Here is a 16,091-nt window from a genome sequence, read left to right on the forward strand (position 1 = left end):
TTGACTAGACACTCTGGTCTCATGAAACATCTCAACTCTATATGCCAGATAATTTATTTTATTTTATTTTTTAAGAAAAAAATTACTTCCCCTTGTTATTAATTACATTTATTAAAGAGTAATTCCGTTAGTAATGTAATTAATTTTTTGATAAGTAACAATAGTCAATTACTTTAAAAAAAATAATGTTCCTATCTGCATTTGAGACAGTAATCTTTTTTTTTTTTTTTTTAACCAAACAAAATGCTAATCAATGACACCGGTATATGCTCCTGCTTCCATGTACTGGATAAGCTTTTGCATAGAAAATGATATTCCAGTGTTGCAGATATGTCTCCTGTGCTTTCTGCTACGGGTGATTAATGACTTCATTTCCCATTATTAAAGACTAGAGGAGCGCTGCAGGCTACAGATATAGGGCCTCGTCATAAATCTTAGCCAAATGAACAGTCAAATAATCGCTCATCGGAAATGAAATCTGGGTTCATTAATACTGACACCCAGACACACAAACACACACACACACACACACACACACACACACACACACACACACACACACACACACACACACACACACCCACACACACACACCAGTCTGGGGCATGAAGTCACACACCCGCATGAATACACACACAAATAGATGCACAGAGAATGAGGACTTGGGGCTTTGGTCTAGTCTGCCACCTTGGCGCACCACTCAACAATGACAGACTCATCATTAGAGGAGAAGACACACACACACACACACACACACACACACACACACACACACACACACACACACACACACACACACACACACACAAATATGCAGGCTCATTGTGTGTGTAATCTCCCACACGGAGCATTGACCCATAGGTGGAAGACAAAGTGATGACAGGCTATGAGTGGAGCTGTAAATAAAAATCTTGCCACAATGTTTGACGCCAACCCTTTTGTGACAACCCGTATAAACGTGGATTTTAACCGTCTCTTTTATTACTCACAGTGTGCTAGCTAATATCTGGATGATATTTTGCTTAATATCCATCTCCTGTCTGGTTTCATTTTTTTTAATGTTCATTGGATACTTTAAATTGTTTTATATTTTTGTCGCTCCACTAATATAAGTTGGTTTACTGATATTTTCTCATATATATTTGTATGTTATATTGTTATTTTGTATGAACATCTGATAAATGTAAAGACATGCAATTAAACAATTGAAAAAACCCCCACTTCTTTTAGAATGTTGCTATCATTCACAATCATTATGAAATAAATGACGACGGATAGATTTTTTTTAATGCATTCTAAATATGAAATTAACGTTAATAAAAGTCCGCTTACAGCGGAGCCAATGGGAGGTCCTCTATTCCGCCCCAAAAGAATCCAATAGCAATTCAAAAAGTACCAACAGTACTCCATTTAAGCTTCATGACTTGAATATTAACCAAGTATTAGTGACATTGTTATTATAAGCGCTGACGCAGACAAACTATTTATAGCGGCGTTGTGAACACTTCCTGTGTGTGCCGATGTTTACATCATCGTCTGCTGTTTCCTCGCTTCCTTGCTCCCTGGAAGTTTATTGTAGATAATACAATCATGCATCTCACCTGGAAAGTAGATGGCTCAGAATGTAATCCGACAAGTTGGTACACTTTGACAGCCATTTTCCCCACCCCGTTTCTTCATCTTAACAGGAATATATGAACATCCCAGCAATCCGCATCCTAATGACAGCCGACATTGTAAGTGATGTTTTATTATGTTTGTTGGCTTTTGTAAAGTCTGCAGTAAAGTGAATTCATTAACTCATAGTACGTTTTACATATGGTGAATGTTTATATTGACCTTGGAGAAAGCAAACCACCAGGTTTAAGAAAATAATGGTTGAGCCCATAATAAATTATGGCGCCTGAGTTGGACATTCGTATGTGGACTGGGTTAACTCTCTCACGAGAGGAGGAAATAAATTCAGACTTCGTAATGCAAAAGTGATAGCTCTATCCTGGAGGAGAGACTCCATGTCTATCTTCACGCCAACATTTAAGTTGCAACATACAGAGGTTGTTTTCTGGTCACTTACACATGAACATCTCCTTACATGGTCAGGTTGTACTCTCCTGAATTAACACACACCCAGACAGAGAAAGAAGGAATATTAAACTGTGGTCCGGCTCCTCCAAGTTAGGAGAGACACATTTTCTTGACCCGACCTCCTCCAGGAACTGCAGTCCTGTATAATGACGCTCGCTTGTAATAAAGCAACTTTTGGTTCAATAAAGCGTCTCCGATTTCTCTTTTGATCCAGCCGCACTGCCGTGTCACCCTTCTGTCCGGACGAGGATGACTAGACCAGAAATACACATCAGCAGTGAGTAATAATCAGTGATGAAGAAATTAAAAAAAGCAACCGTTGTGATGTGTTTTTGAAATTAATGGGCCGCTTTTGCTCAAAATGATCAAAATACGTAAATATTAAATGTTATTATAAATGTGCCTGTTACTACATTACATATATACTTACATCATGTACATAAAACCCTAATGGAGGTGTTTGGATGTTTTTTAAGGGCTTTATAGGCGGAATTGAGCGGCGCCCATATGTTCCATTGTAAGCAGACTTTTGATCGCATTTATTAAATACTTAGAATGCATACAAAAAAATAACATCCATGGTCATATCTTTCTTAATGATAGTGAACGTTAGACAAAATTCCCCCAAAAATGCAGTTCCCCTTTAAATCTTTAAAAACTTCAACTCTCTGTTGTGTCTGTGTTGGTATGGTAACTGCTGATATTGTTATTGCCGATCGATTTGATATCAGCAAAAAAAAACAACGATGTCAGATTATACTGGACTGTGTCTAAAATCTCTGATTCGAGCACTCCAATATGGGCAGTCCATTCCAAACTTGAAGCTCCAGCGCTTCCAGGATGCAGAACCCATGTATACCCGACAATTAGAAATTGGCTGTTATCTCTGTTATTTTGGCTGATCAATAGTTAAGTAAAAACTTTCAAGTGACTGGATGTTGCCAAGATAACACAAGCCATGCATTAGCCGGAAATGGAACCCAGGTCAACTGCTTGGAAGGCAGCTATGCTAGCAACTCTACCACCAATATTTAGTACATGGACAATTTTTGCCTTGAAGTTCTATAATCTAAAATAAAACAGTTTTTTTTCTGATCAAGGTTGATTAACAACTTTTCAATGAACTGGACAATTCCAAATTAGTTCAAACCAACCATGGGCCAGGTGTCAAACCCCACTAAACTTTTATCATGTCAGCTATGCTATATACTATACCACCAATGCTTGGTTTACGGTTAACTTTGACCTGGAATTTCAGAAAACATAAACAAACCATTAAAAATAAGCTGGAATAACAACTTTCAACTGGCTGGACGTTGCCAAAATAACTCAAGCCATGCATTGGCTGGGAATCAAAACCGGGTCTACTTCTTGGAAGGCAGCTATGCTAGCCACTATACACAAATGCTTGGTTCTTGGATAATTTTTGCCTTGAAATTCTAAAATCTAAAATAAACAATTAGAAAATGGCTGTTATCTCTGGGTTTTTTGCTGATCAATAGTTAAGTAAAAACTTTCAACTGACTGGACGTTGCCAAGATAACACAAGCCATGCATTGGACGGGAATCGAACCCGGGTCAAGTGCTTGGAAGGCAGCTATGCTAACCACTATACCACCAATGCCCCATCCTTGAGTAGATTGTGCCTTGTAATCTTAAACCCTTAAATAAAACTTTAAAAACGTTATCAAAACAACTCAAGCCATCATGCACTGGCTGCGAATCAAAACCGTGTCTGCTTCTTGAAAGGCAGCTGTGCTAGCCACTATACACAAATACTTGGTTCTTGGATAATTTTTGCCTTGAAATTCTAAAATTTAAAATAAACAATTAGAAATTGGCTGTTATCTCTGAGTTTTTTTGCTGATCAATAGTTAAGTAAAAACTTTTAACTGACTGGACGTTGCCAAGATAACACAAGCCATGCATTGGCAGGTCATCTGCTTGGAAGGTAGCTTTGCTAGCCACTATACCACCAATGCCTTGTCCATGAGCAAATTGGTTGTTTTCTGATCAAGGGTTGAGTAACAACTTTTCAATGGACTGGACAATTCCAAAACAGTTCCAACCAACCATGGGCCAGGTGTCAAACCCCACTCAACTTTTATCAAGTCAGTTATGCTTGGTTTATGGTTTACTTTGACCCAGAAATTCAGAAAACATAAACAAACCATTAAAAATTAGCTGGAATCTCAGTGTCGTTTGCTTATCAATGGTTGAGTAACAACTTTCAACTGGACGTTGCCAAGATAGCACAAGCCATGCATTGGCCGGAAATGTAACATAGGTTGACTGCTTGGAAGGTAGCTTTGCTAGACACTATACCACCACTATTTAGTCCATGGACAATTTTTGTCTTGAAATTCTAAGTTCTAAAATAAACCATAGGAAATTGGCTGCTATCTCTTTGTTTTTTGCTGATCAATAGTTGAATAAGAACTTACATTGACTGGACGTTGCCAATATAATTTGAGCCATGCATTGGCCGGGAACTGAACCCAGGTCAACTGCTTGGAAGGCAGCTATGCTAACCACTATACCACCAATGCCTGATCTTTGGACAATTTTTGCCTTGAGATTTATTTCGAAAACGTAAAATAACCAATTAGAAATTGGCTGTTATCTCTGGGTTGTTTGCTGATCAATAGTTAAGTAAAACCTTTCAAATGACTAGACGTTGCCAAAATAACACAAGCCATGGTCGACTGTTTGGAAGGCAGCTTTGCTAGCCACTATTCCACGAATATTTAGTCCATGAGCAATTTTTGCCTTGAAATTCTAAGTTCTAAAATAAACCACAGGAAATTGGCTGTTATCTCTGTTTTTTTTTGCTGATATTTAGTCCATGGACAATTTTTGCCTTGAAATTGTAAAATCTAAAATAAACCACAGGAAATTAGCTTCTATCTCTGGATTTTTTGTTGATAAATAGATAAGAACTTTCAACTGACTGGACGTTGCTAAAGTAACACAAGCCAAGAATTGGCCGGGAATCGAACCCTGGTCAAATGCTTGGAAGGCAGCTATGCTAACCACTATACCACCAATGCCCCATCCTGGATTATATTGTGCCTTGAAATCTTAAAACCTTAAATAAAACTTTGATAACGTTATCAAAACAACTCAAGCCATCATGCACTGGCTGCGAATCAAAACCGTGTCTTCTTCTTGGAAGGCAGCTGTGCTAGCCACTATACACAAATACTTGGTTCTTGGATAATTTTTGCCTTGAAATTCTAAAATTTAAAATAAACAATGAGAAATTGGCTGTCCTTAGACAATTTTGCCTTGAGATTTCTAAAACGTAAAATAAACAATTAGAAATTGGCTGTTATCTCTGGATTTTTTGCTGATAAATAGTTAAGTAAAACCTTTCAAATGACTGACTGGAGGTTGCCAAAATAACGTAAGTCATGCATTGGCCGGGAATCGAACCCAGGTCAACTGCTTGGAAGGCAGCTATGCTAACCACTATACCACCAATGCCCCATCCTGGATTATATTGTGCCTTGAAATCTTAAAACCTTAAATAAAACTTTGATAACGTTATCAAAACAACTCAAGCCATCATGCACTGGCTGCGAATCAAAACCGTGTCTACTTCTTGGAAGGCAGCTATGCTGGCCACTATACACAAATACTTGGTTCTTGGATAATTTTTGCCTTGAAATTCTAAAATTCTAAATAAACAATTAGAAATTGGCTGTCCTTAGACAATTTTGCCTTGAGATTTCTAAAACGTAAAATAAACAATTAGAAATTGGCTGTTATCTCTGGTTTTTTTTGCTGATAAATAGTTAAGTAAAACCTTTCAAATGACTGACTGGAGGTTCCCAAAAAAAAGCAAGTCATGCATTGGCCGGGAATCGAACCCGGGTCAACTGCTTGGAAGGCAGCTATGCTAACCACTATTCCACCAATGCCCCGTCCTTGAGTAGATTGTGCTTTGAAATCTTAAAACCTTAAATAAAACTTTGATAACGTTATCAAAATAACTCAAGCCATCATGCACTGGCTGCGAATCAAAACCATGTCTACTTCTTGGAAGGCAGCTGTGCTAGCCACTATACACAAATACTTGGTTCTTGGATAATTTTTGCCTTGAAATTCTAAAATTTAAAATAAACAATTAGAAATTGGCTGTTATCTCTGAGTTTTTTGCTGATCAATAGTTAAGTAAAAACTTTTAACTGACTGGACGTTGCCAAGATAACACAAGCCATGCATTGGCCGGAAATGTAACATAGGTCGGCTGCTTGGAAGGTAGCTTTGCTAGACACTATACCACCAATATTTAGTCCATGGACAATTTTTGTCTTGAAATTCTAAGTTCTAAAATAAACCATAAGAAATTGGCTGCTATCTCTTTGTTTTTTGCTGATCAATAGTTAAATAAGAACTTTCAACTGACTGGACGTTGCCAATATAATTAGAGCCATGCATTGGCCAGGAATCGAACCCGGGTCAACTGCTTGGAAGGCAGCTATGCTAACCACTATACCACCAATGCCATGTCCTTTGATGGTTTTTGCCTTGAAATTTCTTAAAATGTAAAATAAACATTTAGAAAATGGCTGGGGTTTCTGGGTTTTTTACTGATCAATAGTTAAGTAAAACCTTTCAAATGACTGACTGGAGGTTGCCAAAATAACACAAGTAATGCATTGGCCGGGAATCGAACCTTGGTCAACTGTTTGGAAGACAGCTATGCTAACCACTATACCACCAATGCCTTGTCCTTTGATGGTTTTTGCCTTGAAATTTCTAAAATGTAAAATAAAAATTTAGAAAATGGCTGGGGTCTCTGGGTTTTTTGCTGATAAATAGTTAAATAAAACCTTTCAAATGACTGACTGGAGGTTGCCAAAATAACACAAGACATGCATTGGCAGGTCATCTGCTTGGAAGGTAGCTTTGCTAGCCACTATACCACCAATATCTTGTCCATGAGCAAATTGGTTGTTTTCTGATCAAGGGTTGGGTAGCAACTTTTCAATGGACTGGACAATTACAAAACAGTTCCAACCAACCATGGGCCAGGTGTCGAACCCCACTCAACTTTTATCAAGTCAGTTATGCTTGGTTTATGGTTTACTTTGACCAAGAAATTCAGAAAACATAAATAAACAATTAAAAATTAGCTGGAATCTCAGTGTCGTTTGCTTATCAATGGTTGAGTAACAACTTTCAACTGGACGTTGCCAAGATAACACAAGCCATGCATTGGCCGGAAATGTAACATAGGTCGACTGCTTGGAAGGTAGCTTTGCGAGACACTATACCACCAATATTTAGTCCATGGACAATTTTTGTCTTGAAATTCTAAGTTCTAAAATAAACCATAGTATATTGGTTGCTATCTCTTTGTTTTTTGCTGATCAATAGTTAAATAAGAACTTTCAACTGACTGGACGTTGCCAATTTAATTTGAGCCATGCATGGGCCGGGATTCGAACCCGGGTCAACTGCTTGGTAGGCAGCTATGCTAACCCCTATTCCACCAATGCCCCGTCCTTGAGTATATTGTGCCTTGAAATCTTAAAACCTCAAATAAAACTTTGATAACGTTATCAAAACAACTCAAGCCATCATGCACTGGCTGCGAATCAAAACCGTGTCTACTTCTTGGAAGGCAGCTATGCTAGCCACTATACACAAATACTTCGTTCTTGGATAAATTTTGCCTTGAAATTCTAAAATTTAAAATAAACAATTAGAAATTGGCTGTCCTTAGACAATTTTGCCTTGAGATTTCTAAAACGTAAAATAAACAATTAGAAATTGGCTGTTATCTCTGGGTTTTTTGCTGATAAATAGTTAAGTAAAACCTTTCAAATGACTGACTGGAGGTTGCCAAAAAAACGAAAGCCATGCATTGGCCGGGAATCAAACCCGGGTCAACTGCTTGGAAGGCAGCTATGCTAACCACTATACACCAATACCCCCTCCTTGAGTATATTGTGCTTTGAAATCTTAAAACCTTAAATAAAACTTTGATAACGTTATCAAAACAACTCAAGCCATCATGCACTGGCTGCGAATCAAAACCGTGTCTACTTCTTGGAAGGCAGCTATGCTGGCCACTATACACAAATACTTGGTTCTTGGATAAATTTTGCCTTGAAATTCTAAAATTCAAAATAAACAATTAGAAATTGGCTGTTATCCCTGAGTTTTTTGCTGATCAATAGTTAAGTAAAACCTTTCAAATGACTAGACGTTGCCAAAATAACACAAGCCATGGTCGACTGCTTGGAAGGCAGCTTTGCTAGCCACTATTCCACGAATATTTAGTCCATGAGCAATTTTTGCCTTGAAATTTCAAATGACTGACTGGAGGTTGCCAAAATAACGCAAGTCATGCATTGGCCGGGAATCGAACCCGGATCAACTGCTTGGAAGGCAGCTATGCTAACCACTATACCACCAATGCCTTGTCCTTTGATGGTTTTTGCCTTGAAATTTCTAAAATGTAAAATAAAAATTTAGAAAATGGCTGGGGTCTCTGGGTTTTTTGCTGATAAATAGTTAAGTAAAACCTTTCAAATGACTGACTGGAGGTTGCCAAAATAACACAAGCCATGCATTGGCAGGTCATCTGCTTGGAAGGTAGCTTTGCTAGCCACTATACCACCAATACCTTGTCCATGAGCAAATTGGTTGTTTTCTGATCAAGGGTTGGGTAACAACTTTTCAAAGGACTGGACAATTCCAAAACAGTTCCAACCAACCATGGGCCAGGTGTCGAACCCCACTCAACTTTTATCAAGTCAGTTATGCTTGGTTTATGGTTTACTTTGACCAAGAAATTCAGAAAACATAAACAAACCATTAAAAATTAGCTGGAATCTCAGTGTCGTTTGCTTATCAATGGTTGAGTAACAACTTTCAACTGGACGTTGCCAAGATAACACAAGCCATGCATTGGCCGGAAATGTAACATAGGTTGACTGCTTGGAAGGTAGCTTTGCTAGACACTATACCACCAATATTTAGTCCATGGACAATTTTTGTCTTGAAATTCTAAGTTCTAAAACAAACCATAGTATATTGGTTGCTATCTCTTTGTTTTTTGCTGATCAATAGTTAAATAAGAACTTTCAACTGACTGGACGTTGCCAATATAATTTGAGCCATGCATTGGCCGGGAATGAAACCCGGGTCAACTGCTTGGAAGGCAGCTATGCTAGCCACTATACCACCAATGCCTCGTCCTTGAGTAGATTGTGCCTAGTAATCTTAAAACCTTAAATAAAACTTTGATAACGTTATCAAAACAACTCAAGCCATCATGCACTGGCTGCGAATCCAAACCGTGTCTACTTCTTGGAAGGCAGCTGTGCTAGCCACTATACACAAATACTTGGTTCTTGGATAATTTTTGCCTTGAAATTCTAAAATTTAAAATAAACAATTAGAAATTGGCTGTCCTTAGACAATTTTGCCTTGAGATTTCTAAAACATAAAATAAACAATTAGAAATTGGCTGTTATCTCTGGGTTTTTTGCTGATAAATAGTTAAGTAAAACCTTTCAAATGATTGACTGGAGGTTGCCAAAAAAACACAAGTCATGCATTGGCCGGGAATCGAACCCGGGTCAACTGCTTGGAAGGCAGCTATGCTAACCACTATACCACCAATGCCCTGTCCTTGAGTAGATTGTGCCTTGAAATCTTAAAACATTAAATAAAACTTTGATAACGTTATCAAAACAACTCAAGCCATCATGCACTGGCTGCGAATCAAAACCGTGTCTACTTCTTGGAAGGCAGCTATGCTGGCCACTATACACAAATACTTGGTTCTTGGATCAATTTTGCCTTGAAATTCTAAAATTCAAAATAAACAATTAGAAATTGGCTGTTATCCCTGAGTTTTTTGCTGATCAATAGTTAAGTAAAAACTTTTAACTGACTGGACGTTGCCAAGATAACACAAGCCATGCATTGGCCGGAAATGTAACATAGGTCGGCTGCTTGGAAGGTAGCTTTGCTAGACACTATTCCACCAATATTTAGTCCATGGACAATTTTTGTCTTGAAATTCTAAGTTCTAAAATAAACCATAGGAAATTGGCTGCTATCTCTTTGTTTTTTGCTGATCAATAGTTAAATAAGAACTTTCAACTGACTGGATGTTGCCAATATAATTTGAACCATGCATTGGCCAGGAATCGAACCCGGGTCAACTGCTTGGAAGGCAGCTATGCTAACCACTATACCACCAATGCCATGTCCTTTGATTGTTTTTGCCTTGAAATTTCTTAAAATGTAAAATAAACATTTAGAAAATGGCTGAGGTCTCTGGGTTTTTTGCTGATAAATAGTTAAGTAAAACCTTTCAAATGACTGACTGGAGGTTGCCAAAAAAATGCAAGCCATGCATTGGCCGGGAATCAAACCCGGGTCAACTGCTTGGAAGGCAGCTATGCTAGCCACTATACCACCAATGCCTCGTCCTTGAGTAGATTGTGCCTAGAAATCTTAAAACCTTAAATAAAACTTTGATAACGTTATCAAAACAACTCAAGCCATCATGCACTGGCTGCGAATCAAAACCGTGTCTACTTCTTGGAAGGCAGCTATGCTAGCCACTATACACAAATACTTCGTTCTTGGATAAAATTTGCCTTGAAATTCTAAAATTTAAAATTAACAATTAGAAATTGGCTGTCCTTAGACAATTTTGCCTTGAGATTTCTAAAACGTAAAATAAACAATTAGAAATTGGCTGTTATCTCTGGGTTTTTTGCTGATAAATAGTTAAGTAAAACCTTTCAAATGACTGACTGGAGGTTGCCAAAAAAACGAAAGCCATGCATTGGCCGGGAATCAAACCCGGGTCAACTGCTTGGAAGGCAGCTATGCTAACCACTATACACCAATACCCCCTCCTTGAGTATATTGTGCTTTGAAATCTTAAAACCTTAAATAAAACTTTGATAACGTTATCAAAACAACTCAAGCCATCATGCACTGGCTGCGAATCAAAACCGTGTCTACTTCTTGGAAGGCAGCTATGCTGGCCACTATACACAAATACTTGGTTCTTGGATAAATTTTGCCTTGAAATTCTAAAATTCAAAATAAACAATTAGAAATTGGCTGTTATCCCTGAGTTTTTTGCTGATCAATAGTTAAGTAAAACCTTTCAAATGACTAGACGTTGCCAAAATAACACAAGCCATGGTCGACTGCTTGGAAGGCAGCTTTGCTAGCCACTATTCCACGAATATTTAGTCCATGAGCAATTTTTGCCTTGAAATTTCAAATGACTGACTGGAGGTTGCCAAAATAACGCAAGTCATGCATTGGCCGGGAATCGAACCCGGATCAACTGCTTGGAAGGCAGCTATGCTAACCACTATACCACCAATGCCTTGTCCTTTGATGGTTTTTGCCTTGAAATTTCTAAAATGTAAAATAAAAATTTAGAAAATGGCTGGGGTCTCTGGGTTTTTTTGCTGATAAATAGTTAAGTAAAACCTTTCAAATGACTGACTGGAGGTTGCCAAAATAACACAAGCCACGCATTGGCAGGTCATCTGCTTGGAAGGTAGCTTTGCTAGCCACTATACCACCAATACCTTGTCCATGAGCAAATTGGTTGTTTTCTGATCAAGGGTTGGGTAACAACTTTTCAAAGGACTGGACAATTACAAAACAGTTCCAACCAACCACGGGCCAGGTGTCGAACCCCACTCAACTTTTATCAAGTCAGTTATGCTTGGTTTATGGTTTACTTTGACCAAGAAATTCAGAAAACATAAACAAACCATTAAAAATTAGCTGGAATCTCAGTGTCGTTTGCTTATCAATGGTTGAGTAACAACTTTCAACTGGACGTTGCCAAGATAACACAAGCCATGCATTGGCCGGAAATGTAACATAGGTTGACTGCTTGGAAGGTAGCTTTGCTAGACACTATACCACCAATATTTAGTCCATGGACAATTTTTGTCTTGAAATTCTAAGTTCTAAAACAAACCATAGTATATTGGTTGCTATCTCTTTGTTTTTTGCTGATCAATAGTTAAATAAGAACTTTCAACTGACTGGACGTTGCCAATATAATTTGAGCCATGCATTGGCCGGGAATCAAACCAGGGTCAACTGCTTGGAAGGCAGCTATGCTAGCCACTATACCACCAATGCCTCGTCCTTGAGTAGATTGTGCCTAGAAATCTTAAAACCTTAAATAAAACTTTGATAACGTTATCAAAACAACTCAAGCCATCATGCACTGGCTGCGAATCCAAACCGTGTCTACTTCTTGGAAGGCAGCTGTGCTAGCCACTATACACAAATACTTGGTTGTTGGATAATTTTTGCCTTGAAATTCTAAAATTTAAAATAAACAATTAGAAATTGGCTGTCCTTAGACAATTTTGCCTTGAGATTTCTAAAACATAAAATAAACAATTAGAAATTGGCTGTTATCTCTGGGTTTTTTGCTGATAAATAGTTAAGTAAAACCTTTCAAATGACTGACTGGAGGTTGCCAAAAAAACACAAGTCATGCATTGGCCGGGAATCGAACCCGGGTCAACTGCTTGGAAGGCAGCTATGCTAACCACTATACCACCAATGCCCTGTCCTTGAGTAGATTGTGCCTTGAAATCTTAAAACAATAAATAAAACTTTGACAACGTTATCAAAACAACTCAAGCCATCATGCACTGGCTGCGAATCAAAACCGTGTCTACTTCTTGGAAGGCAGCTATGCTGGCCACTATACACAAATACTTGGTTCTTGGATCAATTTTGCCTTGAAATTCTAAAATTCAAAATAAACAATTAGAAATTGGCTGTTTTCCCTGAGTTTTTTGCTGATCAATAGTTAAGTAAAAACTTTTAACTGACTGGACGTTGCCAAGATAACACAAGCCATGCATTGGCCGGAAATGTAACATAGGTCGGCTGCTTGGAAGGTAGCTTTGCTAGACACTATTCCACCAATATTTAGTCCATGGACAATTTTTGTCTTGAAATTCTAAGTTCTAAAATAAACCATAGGAAATTGGCTGCTATCTCTTTGTTTTTTGCTGATCAATAGTTAAATAAGAACTTTCAACTGACTGGATGTTGCCAATATAATTTGAACCATGCATTGGCCAGGAATCGAACCCGGGTCAACTGCTTGGAAGGCAGCTATGCTAACCACTATACCACCAATGCCATGTCCTTTGATTGTTTTTGCCTTGAAATTTCTTAAAATGTAAAATAAACATTTAGAAAATGGCTGAGGTCTCTGGGTTTTTTGCTGATAAATAGTTAAGTAAAACCTTTCAAATGACTGACTGGAGGTTGCCAAAATAACGCAAGTCATGAATTGGCCGGGAATCGAACCCAGATCAACTGCTTGTAAGGCAGCTAGGCTAAACACTATACCACCAATGCCTTGTCCTTTGATGGTTTTTGCCTTGAAATTTCTAAAATGTAAAATAAAAATTTAGAAAATGGCTGGGGTCTCTGGGTTTTTTGCTGATAAATAGTTAAATAAAACCTTTCAAATGACTGACTGGAGGTTGCCAAAATAACACAAGACATGCATTGGCAGGTCATCTGCTTGGAAGGTAGCTTTGCTAGCCACTATACCACCAATACCTTGTCCATGAGCAAATTGGTTGTTTTCTGATCAAGGGTTGGGTAACAACTTTTCAATGGACTGGACAATTACAAAACAGTTCCAACCAACCACGGGCCAGGTGTCGAACCCCACTCAACTTTTATCAAGTCAGTTATGCTTGGTTTATGGTTTACTTTGACCAAGAAATTCAGAAAACATAAACAAACAATTAAAAATTAGCTGGAATCTCAGTGTCGTTTGCTTATCAATGGTTGAGTAACAACTTTCAACTGGACGTTGCCAAGATAACACAAGCCATGCATTGGCCGGAAATGTAACATAGGTCGACTGCTTGGAAGGTAGCTTTGCTAGACACTATACCACCAATATTTAGTCCATGGACAATTTTTGTCTTGAAATTCTAAGTTCTAAAATAAACCATAGTATATTGGTTGCTATCTCTTTGTTTTTTGCTGATCAATAGTTAAATAAGAACTTTCAACTGACTGGACGTTGCCAATATAATTTGAGCCATGCATTGGCCGGGAAACGAACCCGGGTCAACTGCTTGGAAGGCAGCTATGCTAACCACTATACCACCAATGCCTTGTCCTATGACGGTTTTTGCCATGAAATTTATAAAATGTAAAATAAACAATTAGAAATTTGCTGTCAGCTATGGGTTTTTTGCTGATCAATAGTTAAGTTAAACCTTTCAAATGACTGGACGTTGCCCAGATTAAACAAGCCATGCATTCGCCGGGAATCTAGCCCTGGTCGACTGCTTGGAAGGCAGCTATGCTAAATACTATACCACCAATATTTAGTCCATGGACAATTTTTGCCTTGAAATTCTAAAATCTAAAATAAACTACAGGAAATTGGATGCTACCTTTGGGTTTTTTGCTGATCAATAGTTAAATAAGAAATTTTAACTGACTGGACGTTGCCGAAACAAAGCCAGTCATGCATTGGCCTGGAATCAAACCCTGGTCAACTGCTTGGAAGGCAGCTATGCTAGCCACTATACCACTAATGCCTGGTCTTTAGATGGTTTTTGCCTTGAAATTTCTAAAATGTAAAATAATTAATTAGAAATTGGCTGTTATGTCTGGGTATTTTGCTGATCAATAGTTAAATAAGAATTTTCAACCGACTGGACGTTGCCAATATAACGGAAACCATGCATTGGCCAGGAACCGAGCCCGAGCCAACTGCTTGGAAGACAGTTATGCTAACCACTATACCACCAATGCCTTGTCCTTAGATGGTTTTTGCCACAACGGCTGCGATGGCGAAAGATGGCACCCCCACATCCATGTTGGCCCAGTTATGGGGAAATAACAACGCAAGACCTCAACGGTGGAACAGGCGGAGGATGATTGCTAACCCCATGGAGCGTCACAACGGCTGGGATGGGGGATGAAGGCTGCAGCAGAAAAGAGTCCCCAGTCGTCTTGGACTCCATGCCACTGGACCCTGACCCGGATCTGTCAAGAATCGTGTGGTGACTGTCTGTGCACCAGTCTCCCCACGTTAAACAAAGTCACACACAGGCATCCTCTACAAAGGGAAACCCCCCCCCCCCCCCCCCCTACCAGGAGGACCGTCATACTCGCTTCGAGTGACCGCCGAAGAAGAAGAAGGTCCTTGGACTGTTTTTGCCTTGAAAATCTAACATTTTAAATAAACCATAGGAAATTGGCTGCAATCTCTGTTTTTTTTTGTTGATCAATAGTTGAGAAGCAACTTTCAACTGACTAGACGTTGCCAAAATAACACAAGCCATTCATTGGCCGGGAATCTAATCTCGGTTAACTGCTTGGAAGGCAGCTATGCTAGCCACTATACAACCAATGCCTTGTCCTTGGATACATTTTGCCTTGAAATCTTAAAAACTTAAATAAAACTTTGAAAATTAGCTGAAACCTATTGGTTGTTACCTGATCAAGGGTTGAGTAACAACTTTTTAATGGACTGGACGTTTCCAAAACAGTTCCAACCAATCAGGTGCAAAACCCCACTCAACTTCTATCAAGTCAGCTATGCTATCCACTATACCAGTGGTTCGCAAATGGGGGTACGCGTACCCCTGGGGGTACTTGAAGGTATGCCAAGGGGAACGTGAGTTTTTTTTAAAAATATTCTAAAAATAGCAACAATTCAAAAATCCTTTATAAATATAAATACAAACTAGAGATGTCCGATAACATCGTTTTTTTAATCTGTATCGTTTTTCATTTATTTATTTTATTTTTTATTTACTATTTTTTATTAAATCAACATAAACAACACAATATACACTTACAATTAGTGCACCAACCCAAAAAACCTCCCAACCTCCACTCATTCACACTCATCCACACAAAAGGGTTGTTTTTTTCTGTTATTAATATTCTGGTTCCTACATTATATACCAATATATATCAATACAGTC

At 38.4% G+C, this 16,091-nt stretch overlaps 15 non-coding genes across 15 annotated transcripts; all 15 read right to left on the reverse strand.

Moving 5' to 3' along the window:
- Nucleotides 1-3,637: 3,637 nt before the first annotated feature.
- trnag-ucc (transfer RNA glycine (anticodon UCC)) lies at nucleotides 3,638-3,709 on the reverse strand. The gene has a single exon. It is a non-coding gene; the product is annotated as a tRNA-Gly (tRNA).
- Nucleotides 3,710-4,562: 853 nt separating this feature from the next.
- Nucleotides 4,563-4,634, reverse strand: trnag-ucc (transfer RNA glycine (anticodon UCC)). Its single transcript has one exon. It is a non-coding gene; the product is annotated as a tRNA-Gly (tRNA).
- Nucleotides 4,635-5,499: 865 nt separating this feature from the next.
- trnag-ucc (transfer RNA glycine (anticodon UCC)) lies at nucleotides 5,500-5,571 on the reverse strand. Its single transcript has one exon. It is a non-coding gene; the product is annotated as a tRNA-Gly (tRNA).
- Nucleotides 5,572-5,936: 365 nt separating this feature from the next.
- On the reverse strand, nucleotides 5,937-6,008 carry trnag-ucc (transfer RNA glycine (anticodon UCC)). The gene has a single exon. It is a non-coding gene; the product is annotated as a tRNA-Gly (tRNA).
- Nucleotides 6,009-6,523: 515 nt separating this feature from the next.
- Nucleotides 6,524-6,595, reverse strand: trnag-ucc (transfer RNA glycine (anticodon UCC)). The gene has a single exon. It is a non-coding gene; the product is annotated as a tRNA-Gly (tRNA).
- Nucleotides 6,596-6,745: 150 nt separating this feature from the next.
- On the reverse strand, nucleotides 6,746-6,817 carry trnag-ucc (transfer RNA glycine (anticodon UCC)). The gene has a single exon. It is a non-coding gene; the product is annotated as a tRNA-Gly (tRNA).
- A 1,629-nt stretch (nucleotides 6,818-8,446) lies between these two features.
- On the reverse strand, nucleotides 8,447-8,518 carry trnag-ucc (transfer RNA glycine (anticodon UCC)). Its single transcript has one exon. It is a non-coding gene; the product is annotated as a tRNA-Gly (tRNA).
- A 703-nt stretch (nucleotides 8,519-9,221) lies between these two features.
- Nucleotides 9,222-9,293, reverse strand: trnag-ucc (transfer RNA glycine (anticodon UCC)). Its single transcript has one exon. It is a non-coding gene; the product is annotated as a tRNA-Gly (tRNA).
- Nucleotides 9,294-9,657: 364 nt separating this feature from the next.
- trnag-ucc (transfer RNA glycine (anticodon UCC)) lies at nucleotides 9,658-9,729 on the reverse strand. Its single transcript has one exon. It is a non-coding gene; the product is annotated as a tRNA-Gly (tRNA).
- Nucleotides 9,730-10,244: 515 nt separating this feature from the next.
- trnag-ucc (transfer RNA glycine (anticodon UCC)) lies at nucleotides 10,245-10,316 on the reverse strand. Its single transcript has one exon. It is a non-coding gene; the product is annotated as a tRNA-Gly (tRNA).
- Nucleotides 10,317-10,466: 150 nt separating this feature from the next.
- trnag-ucc (transfer RNA glycine (anticodon UCC)) lies at nucleotides 10,467-10,538 on the reverse strand. The gene has a single exon. It is a non-coding gene; the product is annotated as a tRNA-Gly (tRNA).
- An 854-nt stretch (nucleotides 10,539-11,392) lies between these two features.
- On the reverse strand, nucleotides 11,393-11,464 carry trnag-ucc (transfer RNA glycine (anticodon UCC)). Its single transcript has one exon. It is a non-coding gene; the product is annotated as a tRNA-Gly (tRNA).
- Nucleotides 11,465-12,604: 1,140 nt separating this feature from the next.
- Nucleotides 12,605-12,676, reverse strand: trnag-ucc (transfer RNA glycine (anticodon UCC)). Its single transcript has one exon. It is a non-coding gene; the product is annotated as a tRNA-Gly (tRNA).
- A 515-nt stretch (nucleotides 12,677-13,191) lies between these two features.
- On the reverse strand, nucleotides 13,192-13,263 carry trnag-ucc (transfer RNA glycine (anticodon UCC)). Its single transcript has one exon. It is a non-coding gene; the product is annotated as a tRNA-Gly (tRNA).
- Nucleotides 13,264-14,188: 925 nt separating this feature from the next.
- trnag-ucc (transfer RNA glycine (anticodon UCC)) lies at nucleotides 14,189-14,260 on the reverse strand. Its single transcript has one exon. It is a non-coding gene; the product is annotated as a tRNA-Gly (tRNA).
- Nucleotides 14,261-16,091: the final 1,831 nt, after the last annotated feature.

The sequence above is a fragment of the Nerophis lumbriciformis genome, linkage group LG34 (assembly GCF_033978685.3).
Source record: "Nerophis lumbriciformis linkage group LG34, RoL_Nlum_v2.1, whole genome shotgun sequence".
Classification (NCBI taxonomy): Eukaryota; Metazoa; Chordata; class Actinopteri; order Syngnathiformes; family Syngnathidae; genus Nerophis; species Nerophis lumbriciformis.